General features: G+C 46.8%; 1 long non-coding RNA gene across 1 annotated transcript in view; it reads right to left on the reverse strand.

The window, feature by feature from the left end:
* The window catches only part of LOC144507132 (uncharacterized), a 36702-nt gene extending 15240 nt beyond the window's left edge, over positions 1–21462 (reverse strand). Inside the window, exons 1-2 of the long non-coding RNA XR_013500035.1 lie at positions 21390–21462; positions 11665–11788 (exon numbers count right to left, since the gene is read on the reverse strand). This is a non-coding gene — a long non-coding RNA (uncharacterized LOC144507132). The remainder of the gene's footprint in view (positions 1–11664; positions 11789–21389) is intronic.
* Positions 21463–23473: the final 2011 nt, after the last annotated feature.

Genomic DNA, 23473 nt, shown 5'->3' on the forward strand with positions numbered 1-23473 from the left:
GAGGGGGGGGGGGGGGGGCTCCTATCCTGCTTTGTTCAGGTGTATCACTTAACTTGTTAAACCTGCACTGGTTTCCCCTCAGCTGTCAAAAGTATTAAGGAAAATATCCTGAAAGCTTCTTTTTGCAAAAATATACTTTACTCATTGAATTCATGAAAGTACATTACATAACAGTTCAAATATGATTACATAAAGTGCAACACAAATCATTCCTTTCAATCCTGTGCATAAAAGTTCCTCACTTCCCTTGCCATCACTGGTCATATTTACAAAGAGCTCTTGTATCAGATTTTGGTTTCACTTTATTTTGATTTGATTTATGTATTAGTATACAGTGAAAAGTATTGTTTCTTGCGCACTATACAGACAAGACATACCATTCATAGAGTACGTGGGGAGAAGGAAATGAGAGAGTGCAGAATGTAGTGTTACAGTCATAGCGAGGGTGAAGAGAAAGATCAACTTAATGCAAGGTAGGTCCATTCAAAAGTCTGACAGCAGCAGGGAAGAAGCTGTCCTTGAGTCGGTTGGTACGTGACCTCAGTCTTTTGTACCTTTTTCCCAATGGAAGAAGGCGGAAGAGAGAGTGTCTGGGGTGCGTGGGGTCCTTGATTATGCTGGCTGCTTTTCCGAGGCAGCGGGAAGTGTAGACAGAGTCAATAGGTGGGAGGCGTGATGTCAAATCTGAGTCGGACTGCTCAGTGCCCTGACTGCTCAGTGCCCTGACTGCTCAGTGCCCTGACTGCTCAGTGCCCTGACTGCCCAGTGCCCTGACTGCCCAGTGCCCTGACTGCCCAGTGCCCTGACTGCTCAGTGCCCTGACTGCTCAGTGCCCTGACTGCCCAGTGCCCTGACTGCTCAGTGCCCTGACTGCCCAGTGCCCTGACTGCCCAGTGCCCTGACTGCCCAGTGCCCTGACTGCCCAGTGCCCTGACTGCTCAGTGCCCTAACTGCTCAGTGCCCTGACTGCCCAGTGCCCTAACTGCCCAGTGCCCTAACTGCTCAGTGCCCTGACTGCTCAGTGCCCTGACTGCCCAGTGCCCTAACTGCCCAGTGCCCTGACTGCCCAGTGCCCTGACTGCTCAGTGCCCTGACTGCTCTTACTGCCCCCTTTCCTGTGAGATTCACAAATGGGGATGAACACACTGTCCTGTGACACTTCACACATTTGATATGTGTATCAGAACACTTGTTTAAGACCCAGCACACTTGGGACGGGATGGGGGAGGGGGAGGGTGCGGTGGGGCCTTTATCAGTAATGGTAGCAAATTTGCAGCATGTGCTGATGAAGTATAGACCCGTGTGGTGGAACGTTGTCCACATTTCTGGTTAGCTGGGCTGCTTCTGTGGGTGATAAGCTTGCCCAAAAGGCAGAAATCGCATGCAGTGCAATGTAACCAAGGCTGCTGAAGCACAGGAATATAAACAGGTTCGATTTCAGTAGTCAATGTTTCTTTCAAAACCAACCAACTCAAGGCTATGCCTACATAAAGAGATAACGCTTGTGGAAATCTATCGCTGTTTTTGTGATATTGAGCAATAATCTTGTTGGCTTTATTTCTAAACCTTGAACCAGGCATAGTTGTCATCAAGTTTAACGTTACGCAATGCTCCCAATGCAGTTATTTGTACCCGTCATGGAAAAATCGCTACATTTGACCAGAAGAGTGGCGCAGCCTAAATATCAGTTACAGATACTGAGGCAATTTAAAGAAGCACAACTTTCTCAGCAGAAGCTGATCTCTTCCTATAATTAAGCATTTAGTCATAGAGGGAGGGCAGATGGGGTTTGGTCTTATTCTGGCGTGCTTTTGTGGGTTTGTATTTCCTTGTTCGGGGTTAGATTGTTTTGTGGGTGCTCCTGACTCATTTGACATTTTCATCAGGGTGAATGGGTGTTTCTTTCTGCGTGTTGCTATTTTCCATTTTTTGGATATTTGAATGGAATTCATTTGCACCACAGTAGATACTGTATTTATAATGAATTATAGTGTTAACTCCTCAAAGTTTCCAGTTCATGTACCAAGAATGTTTAAGGGTATAGAATAAGGCGGAGGCTGACAAACTGGACTGTGTGTGTGTTAGATTAAGGGGTGAGGAAGAGTTATTATATGCAGTTTTACACAGTTTTCCTTTATTCATTCGTGGGAAGCAGACATGGTTAGCAAGGTCATCATTTATTGTCTGTGTCAGTTCAATTGGCCTTGAACTGATTGGCTATTTAACATCTGTAGGTCAGACCAGGTAAGGATGGCAGATTTCCAGATGGGTTTTTATGACTATGGTTTTGTGGTCATCATTAGACTTTTAATTCCAGATTTTTTTCCTTAGTGATCTGCCACGGTGGGATTCAAACCTAGGCCCTCGGAACATTACCCTGGCTCACTAGTCCAGTGAGAATACCAGTATACCATCGCCTCCCCTGTGGTTGGAAATGTGTTGCACTGTTCCCTTGGATTAATTTCTAGAACCATTTCCGATCACTTTATATCTCCATGATTTAGATATAGAGCTAGGAGAATGATAGCAACATTTGCAGATGAGGTACAGTTAAATCTTCCGAAGACAAAGGAAGCTGCAAAAAGTAATTACATAAAATGACATCAAATATACAACTCAGAAAGAGGACATTCGGCCCAACCAGTCCATGCCATCATGTGTGCTTCCTTTAAACCTCCACCTACCTTCCTCTTCCAACTCTATCAGCATAACCCTCTCTTTCTTTCCCTCTCATTACCTCTCGTGTACAAAATTATGAGGGATATAGACAGGGAATAGGAAGGAACTTTTTCCCTCAGTAGAGTGGTCAATAACCAAGGGACATAGGTTTGTGGTAAGGAGCAGGAGATTTAGAGGGGATTTGAGGAGAAACCTTTTCACCCAGAGGGTGGTGGGAACCTGGAACTCACTGCCTGAAAGGGTGGTGGAAGTGGGTGCCCTCACAACATTTAAGAAGCATTTAAATGAGCACTTGAAAGAACATAAAATAAAGGGTCAAAGGCTTTGACAAAGGGTCATCTGGACTCGAAACATCAGCTCTTTTCTCTCCTTACAAATGCTGCCAGACCTGCTGAGATTTTCCAGCGTTTTCTCTTTTGGGTTGGGGACTTGAAAGAACATAGCATACAAGGCTGTGGACCAGGTGCTGGGAAATGAGATTAGGATAGGTGCTTGATGGCCAGTCCAGACATGACGGGCAGAAGGGCATCTTTCTGTGCTGCATGGCTTACTTAGCTCATTCCCCTTAAATGTATCCATACTATTCACCACAAGTATAACTCCTGTGGTAACGTTTTTATATCAGTAAATCCCAGTGAGTAGACCAATAGATTTTGAAAAGCTATTTATGACTGCACATTTTTCTGGACATTTGATCCTAGATTTTTTGATTGTCGATGGAAATCCATTCATTTTAATGGGCCACTGGTACCATTGGTTGTTGGGTCTGACTTGTAAAGAAAATTGACATGGTTTTCGTGAAAAAGGTTTGTAAATCTTCAAACATTTGTTTAGAAATGTACGTTCAGTGATATAAATTGACTCAGAATTGATCAATGACAAGACTGACATAATTGATCATTAACAGTAAAAGATAAGATGGAGGAATTGGCTAAAATATGGTAGGCGGCAGTCAATGTCAACGTGAGGTGAAGCATTTGTTTTAAAGCAGCAGTGAACTGAATGGAAATAGAGCAGATAGATTTGAGAGTGTCGGTTCACAGGATGCATTCAAGGCAATACCTTGGGTTAATAAGGTCACTGTAATGGAATTCTAGGATTTATCACAAGAGGTATACAGTATAAAAACCAATGGGTAATGATGAGCCTCAGTTAGAGGTCTGTGTAATATTGGCCTCCACACCTACGGGAAAGATGTTCGAGGCTTAGAGTGTACAACACCGATTTACCAAAATAAGAGTATGAGGAAATGAAAGCTACAAAGAAAGGTGAGAAATTGTGACTTCTAACATAAAAGCAATGCAGGAGAATGAGAGAGGATGGACATAACAGACTATTTGCTGTAGTTGAGATTCCACTAACAAAGAACCACAGGTGCAAGTTCAAATGCAAGAGACTTTGGACAGAGAGCAGGAGAAACCTTTTTCCGAGTGGTGGGACTGTGGAATTCACTTCCAAGGTTAGTGGTTATTGAGCAGAAACCATCAGCAAACGCGACTGGATTGAATGGGGTGATGAAGGGCTGATCAATGGGATTAAGTCTGGAGGGGTAAATGCCAACACTCTGGTTGGGCTGATCTGGCCTGTTTTGTGTTGCAACTTCATAAGTATGTCCATATATTATGTTTTCATATACAAGAAACCAAACCTGCTAAATCTACAAATTCATGACTAGTTAGGATTAATCAAATCCCCAAATATGTGATAGTATTTATAATGATTGATTATCAATCGAATGTGGTAACGGTAAAATAATTTTTCATTACTGAACAGGAACCTTCGTTCCAAAAGGGTGGAAGTATTTAAATAGTGGGTGATATTTTTCTCTGGTCTGCAGTGAAGAAGGGATGCAGTGCAGTCTGGGGGTTTCTCTTCCTCTGGCTCCTGTGTCTGGTCTAATTTATTTATTTGTGTCACAAGTAGGCTTACATTAACACTGCAATGAAGTTATTGTGAAAATCCCCTAGTTGCCACACTTCAGCACCTGTTCGGGTACACTGAGGGAGATTTTAGCATAGCCAATGCACTGAACCAGCGCATCTTTCAGACTGTGGGAGGAAACCAGAGCACCCAGAGCAAACTCTCACAGACACGTGGAGAATGTGCAGACTCCACACAGACAGTAACCCAAGGCTGGAATTGAACCCGGGTCCCTGGCGCTTTGAGGCAGTCATACTAACCGCTGTGCCGCCCCAAGCACTGCTGGGTACTTGCGCTGGTATATAATTTTAAACCAGCACACTCAACTTACCACCCCTAATTTCAAGTGAGAACCCTAGCTAATAGTCCCACCTAACTCACCTGATGAAGGAGCAGCGCTCCAAAAGTTCGTGATACTAAATAAACCTGTTGGACTTTAACCTGGTGTTGTGAGACTTCTTACTGTGCCCACCCCAGTCCAATGCCGGCATCTCCACATCATGAATAATCCCACCTCAGTGGGATTAAGAAAAGAAAGGACTTGCAAATATATTACCTTTCGTGATCTTGAACAGCAGTGTGGTTGGGTTGCGGTCAAGCTGGGCATTTGCTGAAAGCACAACAGCTGAAGGTGAAGGGCCAGGCTGCCTTTTGGTATCTATGTTCATGTGGTTTTGGTGCGGGAGAGAGAGGAAATCGCAATCTCCTGCCCCCTGCTGATGTCAACAAAGTAAGAAGTCTCACAACACCAGGTTAAAGTCCAACAGGTTTATTTGGTAGCAAATGGTATTTGCTACCAAATAAACCTGTTGGACTTTAACCTGGTGTTGTGAGACTTCTTACTGTGCTTACCCCAGTCCAACGCCGGCATCTCCACATCATGGATGTCAACAAACTCAGCTGAGAGCAGGAATTGAACTCAGCATTCAGAACGTACCCTAGTTGTTGTCTTTACCATCGGGGGAACATTCGACTGATTGGCAGGATTTTGCACTGCCACATAATACGCTGTAAGAAAACAGGGAAAATTTTAAATGCAGGGTGTGTGCTGACAATCTTATTCTCATCACACGATTTCCTCTCTCAGTTCATTATAATAGTTATCCTTATTTCTGCCACCACATTTTATTGCATTTGTTGGCAGATTCTTGGTTTTAAAAATATGCAGTGATTCAGCCTCATTACTCACTAAAGCAGAACGTTGGGTGGGTAAGCCCTTCGCTTGTGTGTGTATATATAAATATATATGTGTGTCATCTTGGCGTGGTAACCTGTATGTAAATCAGATGGAAATGGTTCTTTTTCACTGTGTCCCACAGGACCCAGCTGGCAGTCACAGCTTTCGCTGTATTCTCCAGCGTCACAGCTTGTCTTTTCCTTTCGACATCACTTTCCAGTTTCTATCTTCGCTCAGCCTTGCCCGTCTTTTCCAGCACTAAAGGAAATTCTGAGTGTGTGGTGAACCATCCTTGGTTACCACAGTGGGGTCATTCCAATGTTACTGTGGGTTAGGGTGTTGCCACTGTGGGGGTTGTTATACTGTTGTTGGGTTAGGGTGTTTACACTGTGGGATTAATATACCTGTGGTGGATGCTGTTATGGCACATCCCGGTCGGGCCCCGCCTCCTGAGGAGAGGTATAAGACCCTCTGCTCAGGCGGGACCCCTCCAGTCTGGATTGGTGTACTCATGTTATATAGTTCCATTGTTTATCAATAAAAGCCTTCAATCGCTGAAGCCTTGTACCTCGTGCTTGATTGTCGCGCATCAATTTTATTGACAAACACAAAACTCTCGACAGTAAAGAGAGTATGGAGCAAATGCTGAAACCAGAGCGGCTGACGCTGGACCCACGTGCGGTCGGTGCCTCTAATACCTTCGACCACTGGTTGAAGTGTTTCGAGGACTACCTGGCAGCCTCGGCAGCAGTTACTACGGACGACGACAAACTCCAGGTCCTCCACGCGAGGGTAAGCGACACGGTCTATCTTGCGATTCGTGCAGCCACCACTTACCCGAGGGCCATCGAGCTCTTGAAGAAACGATACATGAGACCACCCAACGAGATTCACGCTCGTTACCTCCTCGCTACACGACATCGGCAGTCGGGCGAAACCATGGAGGACTACGCCAATGAGCTCTTGCAGCTTGCCAGGGGCTGCGACTGCAAAGATGTGTCAGCAGAGCAATATATGTACGACCTCGCCCGAGATGCGTTCGTAGCAGGGGTAGGGTCCTCGTACATCCGGCTTAAGCTATTAGAGAAAGGGAACCTCAACTTGACCCAAGCGATGGAGATGGCTGAGATGCTGGAGGCAGCGTCGAAAAGCTTGGCTCTGTACCCCGAAGACCACGCGGAGACAATGTGGCAGGAGCAAGCACAAATCCCTCCTCGCCCCACGGGCTCGCGCTCCCATATCGACCCGACGACGGCAGCAGCTCCAGGCGGCCAGCGATGCTATTTTTGCGGAGGGGCCAAGCACCCACGGCAACAGTGTCCAGCAAAAACGGCAATTTGCAGTCAGTGCGGTAAAAAGGGGCACTATGCTTAAGTTTGCAGGTCGAAGCCCAAAAACGGCAGTGCAGCCTGTGACCCTCCAGAGCGGAGACAAGCTCCTTCGACGTCGCAGTACCCGCGAGGCCCGACCACGTGCGAATCCAGGACGGCGCCATCGTGGCTGACGGAGGAGGAGGATGACCACCAGGAGTCGCTACGCTTGGCGCCCTCGCCCACGTGCGATTCATGGGGGCGGCCATCATGGTCGACGACGACCAGGAGCGACCAGCAGGGGTCCTCAGTATCAACCTTGGCTGCATGCAGTGACGCCCGGGGGCCAACGGTGGCGTCGATCTCTCTGGACCAGACAAAGCATCACAGGCTTGACAGTTCGATGATGAACATCAAGGTAAATGGTCGTACTGTGTATTGTCTGTTTGACAGTGGGAGCACCGAGAGTTTTATTCACCCTGACACTGCAAAAAGGTGTGGACTCCGGGTTCTACCTGCCAAACAGACAATTTCTATGGCCTCACGGTCCCGGTCTGTACCGATCCAAGGACGTTGTATGGTAACCCTAGAGGTGCAGGGCACAATCTACGAGCGATACAGGCTCCTTGTGTTGCCGCACCTTTGCGCGCCAATTCTCCTCGGACTAAACTTTATGGTCCACATGAAGAGCGTGATCCTACAATACGGTGGGCCACTCCCTTCACTGGCAGTAGGGAATCAGCCGCAGCCTCCAAATTGCCCAAAGTGCCCCGCATGCAATCTTTCCACACTGAAGATCACTACACCTTCTTTATTTAAGAATCTGGTACCAGGCTGCAAGCCCATCGCTACTAAAAGTAGGCGTTACAGTGCTGAAGACCGGATCTTTATCAGATCTGAGGTTCAGCGGCTCCTCAAAGAAGGGATCATACAGCCAAGTGCTAGTCCGTGGAGAGCGCAGGTCGTGGTGGTTAAGAGCGGGAACAAACCCCGGATGGTCATCGACTACAGTCAGACCATTAACTGTTATACGCAGCTGGATGCGTATCCTCTCCCGCGCATATCTGATATGGTCAGTCAGATTGCGCAGTACCGGGTGTTCTCCACCAGAGACCTTAAGTCCGCCTACCACCAACTCCCCATCCGCCCAGAGGATCGACAATACACGGCTTTTGAGGCGGATGGTCGTCTATATCAGTTTCTTAGGGTTCCATTTGGTGTCACCAATGGGGTCTCGGTCTTCCAGCGTGCTATGGACCGAATGGTGGACCAGAACGAGTTGCGGGCTACCTTCCCGTACCTGGATAACGTCACCATCTGCGGCCATGACCAGCAGGACCATGACACGAATCTCCAAAACTTTCTGCGCACTGCATCTCGCCTGAATCTGACCTATAACAGGGAGAAGTGCGTATTCCGTACGCGCAGGTTAGCTATCCTTGGATACGTGGTGGAAAACGGGGTCATCGGCCCTGATCCAGACCGTATGCGCCCCCTTACTGAACTTCCCTTGCCCGTTAGCACAAAAGCACTGAGGAGATGCCTCGGCTTCTTTTCTTATTATGCGCAGTGGGTCCCCAACTACGCGGACAAAGCCCGTCCGCTCATCAAGTCCACGACCTTCCCACTCACGCCGGAGGCCCAATTGGCCTTCAAGGCTTTGAAAAGCGACATTGCGAAAGCCACAATGCACGCGGTGGATGAATCCATCCCTTTTCAGGTGGAAAGTGATGCATCGGATTTCGCCCTGGCCGCCACACTAAACCAGGCAGGCAGGCCCGTCGCGTTTTTTTCCCGCACCCTTCAAGGTCCCGAAATTCGGCACTCAGCGGTGGAGAAGGAGGCTCAGGCCATTGTGGAGGCCATCAGACACTGGCGCCATTACCTGGCGGGGAAGCGGTTCACCCTGATCACGGATCAACGATCCGTGGCGTTTATGTTCAATAATACGCAGAGGGGCAAGATCAAAAACGATAAGATCTTGCGGTGGAGAATTGAGCTCTCCACCTATAATTACGATATTATGTATCGACCAGGGAAGCTCAATGAGCCCTCGGATGCCCTCTCGCGCGGAACATGCGCTATCATGCAAGAGGACCGCTTGAAGGCCCTCCACAATGACCTGTGCCATCCTGGAGTCACTCGACTCTACCACTTCATAAAAGCCCGCAACCTGCCCTACTCGGTGGAGGATGTCAGGTCAGTAACGAGAAGCTGTCGGATTTGCGCGGAATGCAAACCGCACTTTTATCGACCGGACCGGGCACAATTGGTCAAGGCCACTCGCCCCTTCGAGAGGCTGAGTGTGGATTTTAAGGGCCCCCTTCCCTCAACGGACCAGAATGTCTATTTTCTCAATATCATAGATGAATACTCCCGGTTTCCGTTTGTCGTCCCCTGTGCGGACACGTCGACTGCCACAGTGATTAAGGCATTCAGTGATCTTTTTACCCTGATCGGGTACCCCTGCTACATTCATAGCGACAGGGGCTCGTCGTTCATGAGTAACGACTTGAGGCAATTCCTGCTCTCATACGGGATTGCCTCTAGTAGAACCACGAGCTACAACCCTAGGGGTAACGGACAGGTGGAGAGGGAGAATGCTACAGTCTGGAAGGCTGTCCTATTGGCGCTGAAGTCCAGGGGCCTTCCAGTCTCCCGTTGGCAGGAGGTCCTTCCAAATGCGCTCCATTCCATTCGCTCCCTCCTGTGTATGGCAACCAATGCTACTCCCCACGAGAGGATGTTCTCATTCCCTCGGAAGTCGTCCTCGGGGATCTCCTTACCAGCCTGGTTGACGTACCCAGGACCCGTCCTTCTGCGGCGACATGTGAGGGCCCGCAAGTCCGACCCCTTGGTCGAACCGGTCCAACTCCTCCACGCCAATCCTCAGTATGCCTATGTGGCATATCCTGACGGGCGAGAGGACACAGTCTCGATTCGAGACCTGGCGCCCGCAGGGGACGTAGCAACTCCTGTCGCTCCTATACCCCCAGTCACGAACCCCCTTTCACTCCTTTCTTCCCCAGACGTGGCGCGGTCAGCACCGGGACCAGTGCATAACAGTTATACTCCCATGTACAGCTTGCCTGAGACTCGGAGATCGGCGCCACCACAGAAGTTTCCAGGATCCCCTGCACCATCGCCTCACCAGGGTCAACCGGCTCGGGAGTCCTCGAGGGGACAGCCGGATGCTGTTTTGGAGAGAACGCCACCGCAAGCACCTGCTCCGGTGTCGCAACCGGTGTTGAGGAGATCACAGCGACGGTGCGTTCCTCCAGACCGTCTGGACTTGTGAATTTTGTATATATGTGATCTGTTTTCGCACCCCGCCGGCCTTTGTTTTTAAAGGAGGGGTGAATGTGGTGAACCATCGTTGGTTACCACTGTGGGGTTATTCCAATGTTACTGTGGGTTAGGGTGTTGCCACTGTGGGGGTTGTTATACTGTTGTTGGGTTAGGGTGTTTACACTGTGGGATTAATATACCTGTGGTGGATGTTGTTATGGCACATCCCGGTCGGGCCCCGCCTCCTGAGGAGAGGTATAAGACCCTCTGCTCAGGCGGGACCCCTCCAGTCTGGATTGGTGTACTCGTGTTAGATAGTTCCATTGTTTATCAATAAAAGCCTTCAATCGCTGAAGCCTTGTACCTCGTGCTTGATTGTCGCGCATCAGAGTGACAAAGGCATCTAGTGAGAGAATGCGCACATCGATCTAATAGACCGATACCCAGTCCTGATGAAAGCCCATTGGCCTGAAACATTAACCACCATCTCTATTTTCACAGAAGCTGAGAACTTGCAGCAATTTTCTGTTCTCATTTCACAAGTACTGATTTCGATTACTTCTAAATACAAGATTCGTTGCGATTCCGTTCATACAAAAACAGCAAATTCACTAATGAGGGGGAACATGGCCTTTAGACAGCAATTAAATTATTACAATATCATTCTTATTGTGGTGTCATGGCAGGATAAAGCTGGTTATGTAGCTTTTGCTAAATGAACAGACTGACAGAGGCAGCAAAGATTTACAGCATGATTTCGAAATGGACAGAGGAGAAAATGCATTAGGTAAATCAATAAGCTGTTGTACCTTCTACCACACACACACACACACACACACACACACTGGCCTAGAGCTTATGGTTCTAATATAGCTGAAACCCTCTGCATTTAAAAATGAACTTAAAAATGAGCCGGGTACAAAAAAACTTTCCATTTTTCTCAATTATAGTTAAATGATAGCACTTAACTTTGTCCAATTAAACTAGAGAAAATGGCACAAATTGTGGAAGTATTGTGAACTTTGAGAACAGTGATAAACTTCACAAGAACATAAACAGATTAGCGAGATAGGCGGACGAATGACCGATGATGTTTAACGCAGAGATGTGTGAGGTGATTTATTTTGGTAGGAAGAACAATATAAATTAAGAGGCACAATTCTAAAGGGAATGCTCAGAGCTCAAGGGCCCTGTGTATATAGAACAAAGAAAATGACAGAACAGGAACAGGCCCTTCAGCCCTCCAAGCCTGCACCGACCATGCTGCCCGAGTGAACCAAAACCCCCTACCCTTCCGGGGACCATATCCTTCTACTCCCATCCTATTCGTGTCTTTGTCCAGATGCCTCTTAAAAGTCACTATCGTATCCGCTTCCACTACCTCCCCGGCAGTAAATTTCGGGTACCCATCACTCTGTGTGTAAAAAAAAAAATGCACAAATCATTAAAGGTGGCAGGGCAATTGCTAAAGCGTACAGGATTCTGGGCTTTATAAATAGGGACAGTATCTATGATGTAGGGCCATGACTATCGATTCTGAATTTCACTACTGATGATCACAAGCTGACATCCAGCAGATTAACTTCCTCGTGTTCTTTTTAATAATTGATATACTGCTCGAGATTCTTCAGTTGACCCGCTGCTGGGATTCTCCAGTCCTGCTGCAGTGAACAGAGATTTGGCCAAGTGCCAAATTCTCCACTCTTGCTGGCAGCGGCAGCTGGGCGTGAACGGCCGGAGAATTCCGGCCACAGGCTCTCATCTCAGGATCCATCAATAATGATGATTAAAAGCAACAAAAGGCATTTGCAACACTGCAGCTGAAGTTAAATCCAGAAAGGTTGGTTACATTATTGGACGAATGACTTGCTTTAAAAACACTATGCAGCATACTGTTCAAAAGCAAGGTTGGGTTTACAGTTCAGTTAGTTAGAGTCATAGAATCAGAGCTTTACAGCATGGAAAGAGGCCCTTCGGCCCAACTTGCCCAGCCGCTCCTTTTTTTAACCCCTAAGGTAGTCCCAATTGCCCGTGTTGGCGCATATCCCTCTATACCCATCTTACCCATGTAACTGTCTAAACACTTTTTAAAAGACAAAATTGTACCCGTCTCTACTACTACCTCTGGCAGTTTGTTCCAGACACTCACCACCCTCTGTATGAAAAAATTAGTTCTCTGGGCACTTTTGTATCTCTCCCCTCTCACCTTAAACCTATGCCCTCTAGTTTTAGACTCCCCTACCTTTGGGAAAAGATATTGACTGTCTAGCTGATCTGTGCCCCTCATTATTTTATAGACCTTTATAAGATTACCCCTCAGTCTCCTACGCTCCAGAGAAAAAAGTCCCAGTCTATCCAGCCTCTCCTTGTAACTCAAACCATCAAGCCCCAGTAGCATCCTAGTAAATCTTTTCTGCACTCTTTCTAGTTTAATAATATCCTTTCTATAATAGGGTGAGAGAACTGTACACAATATTCCAAGTGTGGCCTTACCAATATCTTGTACAACTTCAACAAGACGTCCCAACTCTTCTGTTCAATGTTCTGACCAATGAAACAAGCATGCCGAATGTCTTCTTCACCACTCTGTCCACCTCTGACTCCACTTTCAAGGAGCTATGAATCTGTACCCCTAGATCTCTTTGTTCTGTAACTCTCCCCAACGCCCTACCATTAACTGAGTAAGTCCTGCCCTGGTTCAATCTACAAAAATGCATCACCTCGCACTTATCTAAATTAAACTCCATCTGCCATTCGTCAGCCCACTGGCCCAATTGATCAAGATCCCATTGCAATCCTAGATAATCTTCTTCGCTGTCCATTATGCCACCAATCTTGGTGTCATCTGCAAACTTACTAACCATGTCTACTAAATTCTCATCCAAATCATTTAGTATAAATGACAAATAACAGTAGACCCAGCACCGATCCCTGAGGCACACCGCTGGTCACAGGCCTCCAGTTTGAAAAACAACCACCCTCTGTTTTCTGCCATCAAGCCAATTTTGTATCCATTTGGCTACCTCACCCTGGATCCCTGGAGATTTAACCGTGAGATTTAGTTGTAGTTGTGAGGTATAGTTGGAGAAAATTATTTTTGAATACTGAACGTAAAAAGACTGAAAAAATATGTTTGTTTCCTCCATTAATCTAATTATTGTCTTTATGCATCAAAATATCTGTGTTTATTGAAGACAAGTGTTAAAGTTTATTTATTAGTGTCACAAGTAGGCTTACATGAAGTTACTGTGAAAACCCCTTCGTTGCCACGCTCCGGTGCCTGTTTGGGAGAATTTAGCATGGACAATGCACCTAACCAGCACGCCTTTCGGATTGTGGGAGGAAACCGGAGCACCCGGAGGAAACCCGTGCAGACACGGGGGGAACATACAGACGCCGCACAGACAGTGACCCGAGCCGGGAATCGAACCTGGGTCCCTGGCACTGTGAGGCAGCAATGCTAACCACTGTGCCACCTTGCCGCCCAGGACAGACAAGTCGAATTTGCTGTTGATGAGATGACTTGGGTTAATGTCCGTGATATTTACATATATACGTGCTGGAACATATACAATTTCAAATAACACATTGATTTCCTCTGGACTCCAACACTGAAAATAATGAATTCAATTATGAACACATGCTGCTGGAATGAAAGGAGGGGGGGGGGGGGGGGGGGGGGGGGCGGAGGAGCGGTCGGCGGGGGCGGGGGGGACGGTGGCGGGGGGGGGGTACTACCCCAGATGTGCACAAACCTCAATTCAGTTGGAAGTCACAGTTCTGCTCCATTAAAAATAGATTCAAATATATTTCACAGGGTCATTTGGCACAATTCCAGTTATTTGAAATAGTCACTTTTTTGTCTGCTAATACAGTGGTGCCTTATATGCAATTTCTAACCCTGCTGAAATGGAAGATTAATACAGATCTTGTTTCGGCTGCAATGAGTTGAGTCAATTCTTTGCTCCAATTTTTGAGTAAGAATATTTAGTGAAATGAAGCTTCCTAAAGTACTGAAATCAGTGTGTTAGATTTTGAATACTTCTCTGTACATTGTTGTTTCATTTTAATTGTACTGCACTTGCCTGGGTGAAATATTGGAATATTAGTAAAGCTTTCCTCCCAGTGAATTATACTGCAATTTTAAAGTTTCAGATGCAAATGCTCCTCCTCCTGCTAGGAATGAGTTTAATCTGATTATATAAGTTTGCATTCTTTGGAATATGTTTCCTCAGTGCCCGCTTTGTATTATTCAATAATATCTGTGAAAGGTTCAGGCCCTCATTTTCCTTCCTAAGCAGATGGGCAAGGACCAGATTTAATTTGTTTTTTTCTGTTGATTGCTTCGAAGTAACAACATTTTCAAAAAAGTTATAAATTCATTTTCTTTAAAAAACAATCCTTCGGGTTTGCAGCTGCAAGGAGTAAAGTCAATTCAGCGAATACAACACTGGAACATCTATTGCGCTCACATTAAGATCCGGTTCACCAACAACTTTTAACAATGAACAAAAGCTGCCTTGCAGGAAGCTTCCGGGCTGCAGGCAATTTTCCTTTGTCTTATACACGCAGACTCTGGCTACGCTAATGATTTACGGACGAACACTATTACAGGTACATCTTTCTCTATTTTTAAATCGACACACACTTGGAACGGCTGACTGTAAATAGAATGGGTCCCCCTCGAGGGAATGAAAGTTTTTGCAGGAGGCCGCAGATGTTTGCCACCGCTGGATACGACAACCTCAGCCTGCGAAAGTGCTGCTCTTCCGAAAGGCCAAGGACGTTGAGCCTCTGTCTGTACACTCCATGAAGCGGACATTGTCACCTATATAACCTTAGCCTCTCTCCTTCTGCACCCTTCTCCTCTATGTGCGCCGATCCTACTGCAGTACAATGTCACCGTTGCGGATGTGAAAGTCTTCAACTTCTGATGAACACAGCCGGCAGCTCTTTTCCTCATCTTGTCAGTTTGAAGTCCTCAAAAGTTGAAAGAAGCTAGATCCACAGAGGCAATTTCTGTCAAACATTTGCCAGAAGGCCATGAAACAAGCTGTTCCATTATAGTTACAACACTGGCATCTACCCGGCAATGTGGGAAATTGCCCAGGTATGTCCTGTACACAAGAAACAGGACAAATCAAATCCGGCCAATTACTACTCCATCAGTCTACTCTTGATCATCAGTAAAGTGATGGAAGGGGTCATCAACAGCGCTATCAAGTGGCGTTTGCTTAGCCTGCTCACTGACACTCAGTTTGGGCTCCGTCAGGGTCACTCAACTCCTGACCTCATTATATCTTTGGTTCAACATGGACAAAAGAGCTGATATTCAGAGGTGAGGTGAGAGTGACTGCCCTTGACATTGGAGCAGCATTTGACCGAGTGTGGAATCAGGGAACCCCAGCGAAACTTGAGTCCATGGGATTTAGGAGGAAAAAAACTCCGCCGGTTGGAGTCATGCCCGGCACAAAGGAAGATGGTTGTGGTTATTGGAGGTCAATCATCTCATTTCCAGGACATCACTGCAGGAGTCCCTCGGGGTAGTGTCCGAGGCTCAACCATCTTCAGCTGCTTCAGTCAGTGGCTGTCCTTCCATCATAGGATCAGAAGTGAGGACGTTTGCCGATGATTGCACAATGTTCAGCACCATTCAGGACTTCTCAGATAGTGAAGCAACCCATGTCCAAATGCTGCTAGACTTGGACCATATGCAGGCCTGGGCTGACAAGTAGCAATAACAATCATATCACGCCAGTGCCAGGGAATGACCATCTCCAACAAGAGAGCATCACTGCTTGGCATTACCATCACTGAATCCCCCGCTATCAACATACTGGGAGTTATACTGGACTAGCCATATAAATACTATGGGTTTCAACTGGATCAGAGGTGAGTAATCCTGTGGTGAGTAACTCCCCTTCTGTAACTCACCTTTTGTTCCCAAAACCTGTCCACTATCTTTATTTATTTATTGGTGTCACAAGCAGGCTTACATTAATACTGCAATGAAGTTACTGTGAAAATCTCCTGGTCGCCACACTCCGGCGCCTGTTCGGGTACACTGAGGAAGAATTTAGCATGGCCAATGCAGCTAACCAGCAGTCTTTCAGACTGTGGGAAGAAACTGGAGCATCAAGAGGAAACCCACGCAGACACAGGGAGAACATGCAATCTCCACACAGTGAACCGATGCCAGAATTGAACCGGGTCCCTGGCGCTGTGAGGCAGCAGGGCTAACCACTGTGCCATCGTGCCGCCCTACAAGTCAGGAGTGTAATGGAATACTCTCCACTTGCCTGGATGAGTGCACCTCCAACACTCAAGAAGCTTGACATCATCCAGGACAAATCAGCCTGCTTGAATGGCACCCCATCCGCAAACATTCACTCCCTCCACTATTGACTCACAGTGGCAGCAGTGTGTACCACCTATAAGAAGCATTCAGGAGCTCACCAAAACTCCTTAGACTTCCAAACCCATGACTGCTACAATCTAGAAGGACAAGGGCAGAAGACACATAGGGACACCACCACCACCTGGAAGTTCCTCTCCAAGTCACTCACCAGTCTGACTTGGAAACATATCGCTCTTCCTTCACTATCACTGGGTCAAAATTCTGGAACTCTCTCCCTAACAACACTGTGAGTGTACCTACAACACATGGACTGCAGCAGCTCAAGAAGGCAGCTCACCACCACCTTCTCAAGGGCAATTAGAATGGGCAATAAATGCTAGTCAAGTCAGTGACACCCATATCTCACAGATGAATAAAAATAAGCTACAATAAGAGCTTTTATTCAGATGGAACAATGAATATAGTTTAAAATACCATGTGAACTGCTGCTCAATCTCACCTCCATTTCACTGGTTTGTTTCCCAAGCTACAGAAAAACTAATCAGGATGCCAAGTTAAAACCATTTTAAAATATCTCATTAACATCTGCCAATAAGTACCTGCCAATCAGAAAATCCAATTGCCATCCAAATACATTTCCATTAAACCCAGGCACGGCACACGGGATGTGGATTGTTCTTCATTTTCAAAATCTAAAAATACTTGCGTCCATTCTCATTCTTGGGGGAAGGGTTAAACTTGCCCCGACCCTCACTTCCATCTTGTTGCCAAGAAACACAGATAATTTTGGCATAATGCCAATTATTTAAAATCACCAAATTTAAAACTGAATTTGACCTGTTAATACAATGGGCGGCACGGTGGCACAGTGGTTAGCACTGCTGCCTCACAGTGCCAGGGACCCGGGTTCGATTCCCAGCTCGGGTCACTATCTGTGTGGAATCTGCACGTTCTCCCCGTGCCTACGTGGGTTTCCTCCGGGTGCTCTGGTTTCCTCCCACACTCCAAAAGATGTGCTGGTTAGGTGCATTGGCCATGATAAATTCTCTCTCAGTGTACATGAACAGGTGCCGAAGTGTGGCGACTAGGGGATTTTCACAGTAACTTCATTGCAGTGTTAATGTCAGCGTACTTGTGACACTAAGAAATAAACTTAAACAATGGTGCCTCAGATGCATTTTTTAAACTATTGAAATGAGCGCTTAATGTCCATCTTCCTTTAGTTGTATAAAAATATGAAGACACTCATTTAACATGGAGATGGGAAGAACTGTTTTCCCTCAGAAGATCGTGAATCTTTGGAACTCTCTCTCTCAGAGCGCAGCGGAGGCAGGGTCAACAAATATTTTTAAGGCAGAGGCGGTAGATTCCTGACCAACGAGGGAGTTGGGCAACAATTGATTGGCCATGCTAAATTGACCTTAGTGTCAGGGGATTAGCAGGGTAAGTATGTGGGGTTACAGGAATAGAGCCTGGGTGGGAATGTGGTAGGTGCAGACTCGATGGGCCAAATGGCCTCTTTCTGTACTTGAGGGATTCTATGACTCTGTTCTGCTCTTGATTGCTATCCAGTGATACCCTGTGGGATAGTGCTTGTGTTTGGATATTGAATAAGGCTGTGATACTCTTCATGGTCGAATAGCATGCTGATTCTCATCTAAACTCTCAGATAAAAAATGGTCACTTTAAAATGGTACTGTGTCCCAGCACGAACCTTGAAAAGAGGGATCAGAGTAAAATCAGAAAGAAATTGGCAGCGACCATATGGAAATGGATCAATATTGTGGATTGCAATCAAACTAGATTAGCTAAAGAACATTACCATTATCCTGACATACAAACTTCCCACATTGTTGGTGAAACTGAGCGCTTTTGGGAATTAAAAATACTTGCTAATCCTCAGACAATTGATCCCATTGTGTTCAAGGAGTACACAACCCCACCTCACTATTTCCATTGATATCCTTAGGGTTTCATTCATTAACCGTCTTAATTGGGCCTGTGCAATGTCAAGAATGAACATTTTTTAAATGCCACCATTCAGATTCTCAACTTAACAAACATCAAAGACATTCTCTGAGCTGAGTTGGCCAAATCTACATCTAATTGCTCCGTGGTTGCAATCTTAAAATCATTGCAACTGAGAAGCAATTAGGTTTCAAGATTCTGTCCCTATCACCTTAAAACATCAACAGCCCTCAGATCTGGTCAATCTGAACTGTCCGTAAACAAAAGTGGGAGGAGGACAACCTTCAGCAAGTGTCCACAAGACGATAGACCTCTCCCAGTCAGCAGGGCAACAATTAGTGTTAATATATTAATGAGTCAGGAAGATTTCACATGGGATTCACCTTGATATATGTGTCAACATCGTAGAGTTATTGGATATCAGCCTCACTCCAGAGATAGGCAATCAATCATTCACTGAATGACTCTGTAATGGGACCTAGTTTAAGGAAGTGCACAAAGTATTTTTTTGTTACAGCTGAAAGCACATACGCTGCCTGCTTGTGTACCCTTATGCTTAGAATAATTGGATAAAACGTACAGGGGCCTGGTTGCAGCAACAGTTTACATTCAAAGAAAAGAAAGCTTTTTCAAATCTCTGGCATACCTTAAAATGTTTTACAGCCAATGGTGTTCTGTGTAAGTGCAGTCACTGTTGTGATGTAGGAACACAGCAAGCTCATACCTTCTCCCACTGTTTCTGGAGGCAAAGGAGGCTTACCATTGACCACTGGTGGGATCTTCCAGTCCTGCTGAACTTAATGGCTGTGCTGCTAGGGAACCTGCCGTGGGGGTGTTGCTTTTGGCAGGACTGGAAGATCCCGCAGATTGGGAAGGGCCGGAAAATCTTGACCTCTGTTTTTGTGATGTTAATTCAGGGATAAATATTAACCAGGACACCAAGGATAACTCCACCTCTCTGCTTTGAAATGGTGCCATGGGATCCTTCCCGTCTACCTGAGGGAACAGACAGAGCCCCAGTTTAATGTTCCATCTAAAAGACAGCACCCCCTGCAGTGCTGCACTCCCTCAGTACTACACTGAGGTGTCAGGTTAAGAATGGAATTGTCCCATCCGGGATCGAATCCTGGGAGCCTGGGCGAGGAGTGTTTCCCGTTGTGGAGATTGCCAGGGAAAGTCCTCTGTCCCCAGTGTAAATAATTATGCATCTGGGGTTTTGTGATGACTTCTGTGGCAGGAGTGCGGGACTTGATGGTATGCATCCCGTTGTCATATCCAGATACATGTTGAAAAGGCGCCCAACATCACCAACCCACCGCTGAAGAAAGAAGATGGGCCTCCAGGAGCATTCTGACACTCGATGACACTGAAACTGGAAGATCTACCTGATAGACACCACCCCCCCCCCCCCCCGCCCCCACCCCCCACTCCACCCACTGCTGTCGTGTTCCAGGGTCTAGGGTCCCTGGTGGCCTCCATTCCAAACTTCAGAGGCCAGCTCAGGCCTTCTTCAGGTGAGTCTCACCTTCTGCGCACCACTTTGACCCAAACATGTTCAGGACTGGCATGTTTTCCCACTGGCATCACGGAGAACCAGACACGGGAGAAGATTCCGGATCCCACCAGCAGTCCAGGGGGGACGCGGATTCTGCTTTGGAACCTTAAATCTTCTGACTCAGAGGCAACAGCCACTGACACTAACAGATAAAATTCCAACTGAGCCACTGACACTAACTTGCTCCTCTCTTGGCTTCCTATTCTCGTTCTCTCAAACTTCCTGAAAAATTATTTCCTCACCATCCTCCTCAATCCTTCCCAACCTTTGCCTCTCCCTCCCCTCCTTGCTCCAATCTTCCCTAGCCAGAAAGTCATGGCATGGAGTTTGGACGTGGGGTCTGAGTTGGGGTCTTAGCTACCTCATGTCCCAAGGCGTGAGGAGGTTATTTATGAGCCACCAAAGGGCCTGGCTCCTGATCTCTCAGGAAAAGAGTGTGGGAGGCAAACCAAAAAGAGAGAGTGATAGTAGAAATCATACAGAATAGAAATTGGATATGCAAAGCCAAAAGACTTGCAGACAGAAAAAGGAAAGAGTGAGAATAATATTTGGTGATAAATCAAGTGCAAGAATGAAGCTTAGAAAAGAGTAGTGGAAAGTATTCAAAGATGAAGATCGAAAGAATTAGAGAAAGGGAAAAATACAAAGGGACAATCACAGGAAAAAACACGGCTGAGATTCTCCCAAAAAAGTTCTAAGTGTCGAATTCATGTAAAAACTGGATGAAATTATGCTAGTTTTTTCAGCGGGATTTTCAGACTGAATCTCCCACATGTTATGCATCACAGAGAGCCCTAGTGTGAATCATGCTAAAAAGCTGTAGGTGGGGCCTATTCCTGTTGGAGAGGCCGGCAGCATAACGCATGCGCTGATCTGTCAGTGCCAAAATCTGCACATGCGCAGTAGCCCCGCACTGCCGGCCTCCCGATCACTGGCCAGCTCGATCGCCGACCAGCCCCACGACCCTGTATCGCTGGCCGTGTGACCCCTCCCACCCCCCCCCCCCCCCCAATGGACATGTCCGCGCCAGCCCTGACCACCTCCGCACAGCCCTAGCAGTCCTGATCTCCCGATTCCCCCCCCCAACAACCCCGACTACTGCCCTGGCAGGCTGACCCCACCCTGATGACCAACCTTGATCGCTGGCTTCCCTCCCTCTGTCACCACCAAGTGCAGAGTGGCAGTGGGACACCCCACCTCCACTGTCCTTGCCCCAGAAGCCTCACCCCGCTCTAGCCCCGCCCCCTTGGCACTACATGCTTCTCGGTGGGCAGTGCCAAGGTTCCCCCCTGGGTATTGCCACTTTGCCCCTGGGACAGTGCCAGGGGGCCAGGCTGGCCATGACCAGGTGGCACCCCTCTTACCCCCAACCTCCTTGGGAGACTTCAGTCCCGGTTCCGCTAATTATATTTAAATGATTATTAGCATATTCTATACAGCTCTGCGCCGATTTCTGGCCCAGAGCTGATGGCGCTGGAAATCCAGTGGCTGGAGACACGTGGAGGCCATGGCACCAAGCGGGAAGCCCGTAACACGGCATCCACAGCACAGCGGGCTGGGAGAATCCCCCCCACATTCTTTGTTTCACTTGTATTTGTCAGCCACATCGTTCAGCCAGTAAATGAAATGCAACTTGAGATTAGTTTCAGGAATGTGGGATTGCAGCTACAGGGACAGATTGCAGAGGCTGGAGTTCCTCTCCTTACAGCACAAAATGGTAAGGAGATTTGATAAGACTGTTTAAAATCAGGAAGAGTTTCAGATAGAGTAATATAGGGACATTTTTCCACTGGCTGAAGGGCAATAATAACCGGAAGACACAGATATGAAGTCATTGGCAAAAGAACCAGGGGCAATATCTTTCTGCACAATGAAAGAAAAGTTTATTTATTTGTCACAAGTAGGCTTACGTTAACACTGCGATGAAGTTACTGTGAAAATCCCCTAGTCGCCACACTCCGGTGGCTGTTCGGGTACACTGAGGGAGAATTTAGCATGGCCAATCCACCTAACCAGCATATCCTTCGGACTGTGGGAGGAAACCGGAGCACCCAGAGGAAACCCACGCAGACACGGGGAGAATGTGGAAACTCCACACAGACAGTGACCCAAGCCAATAATCGAACCCCGGTCCCTGGTGCTGTGAAGCAGCAGTGCTAACCACTGTGCCGCTGTGCAAGATTCTCTGCCCCCTCCACAACCCAGCCCCCCCCCCCGCCCCGCCCCAATTAGCATGGCTTTGTGAGTGGAAAATCATGTCTCACAAATTTGAGTTTTTTGAAGGGGTAACCAAGAAGGTAGATGAGGGCAGTACAGTTGATGTTGTCTACATGGACCTTCGCAAGGCCTTTGATAAGGTGTCACATGGTTGATTGTTGCATAAGGTTAAATCTTACAGGATCCAGGGTGAGGTAGCCAAATGGATATAAAATTGGCTTGATGGCAAAAGTCAGAGGGTGGTTATAGAGGGTTGTTTTTCAAACTGGAGGCCTGTGACCAGTGGTGTGCTTCAGGGATCGGTGCTGGGTCCACTGTTATTTGTCATTTATATCAATGATTTGGATGAGAATTTAGTAGGCATGGTTAGTGAGTTTGCAGATGACACCAAGATTGGTGGCATTGTGGACAGTGAAGAAGGTTATCTAGGATTGCAATGGGATCTTGATCAATTGGGCCAGTGGGCTGACGAATGGCAGATGGAGTTTAATTTAGATAAATGCGAGGTGATGCATTTTTGTAGATTGAACCAGGGCAGGATTTACTCAGTTAATGGTAGGGTGTTGGGGAGAGTTACAGAACAAAGAGATCTAGGGGTACAGGTTCATAGCTCCTTGAAAGTGGAGTCACAGGTGGACAGAGTGGTAAAGAAAGCATTCGGCACGCTTGGTTTCATTGGTCAGAACATTGAATACAGGAGTTGGGACGTCTTGTTGAAGTTGTACAAAACATTAGTAAGGCCACACTTGGAATACTGTGTACAGTTCTGGTCATCCTCTTATAGAAAGGATATTATTAAACTAGAAAGAGTGCAGAAAAGATTTACTAGGATGCTACTGGGACTTGATGGTTTGAGTTATAAGGAGAGGCTGGATAGACTGGGACTTTTTTCTCTGGAGCGTAGGAAGCTGAGGGGTGATCTTATAGAGGTCTATAAAATAATGAGGCGCATAGATCAGCTAGATAGTCAATATCTTTTCCCAAAGATAGGGGAGTCTAAA

This window comes from Mustelus asterias, chromosome 18 (genome assembly GCF_964213995.1).
Source record: "Mustelus asterias chromosome 18, sMusAst1.hap1.1, whole genome shotgun sequence".
In the NCBI taxonomy this organism is placed as follows: Eukaryota; Metazoa; Chordata; class Chondrichthyes; order Carcharhiniformes; family Triakidae; genus Mustelus; species Mustelus asterias.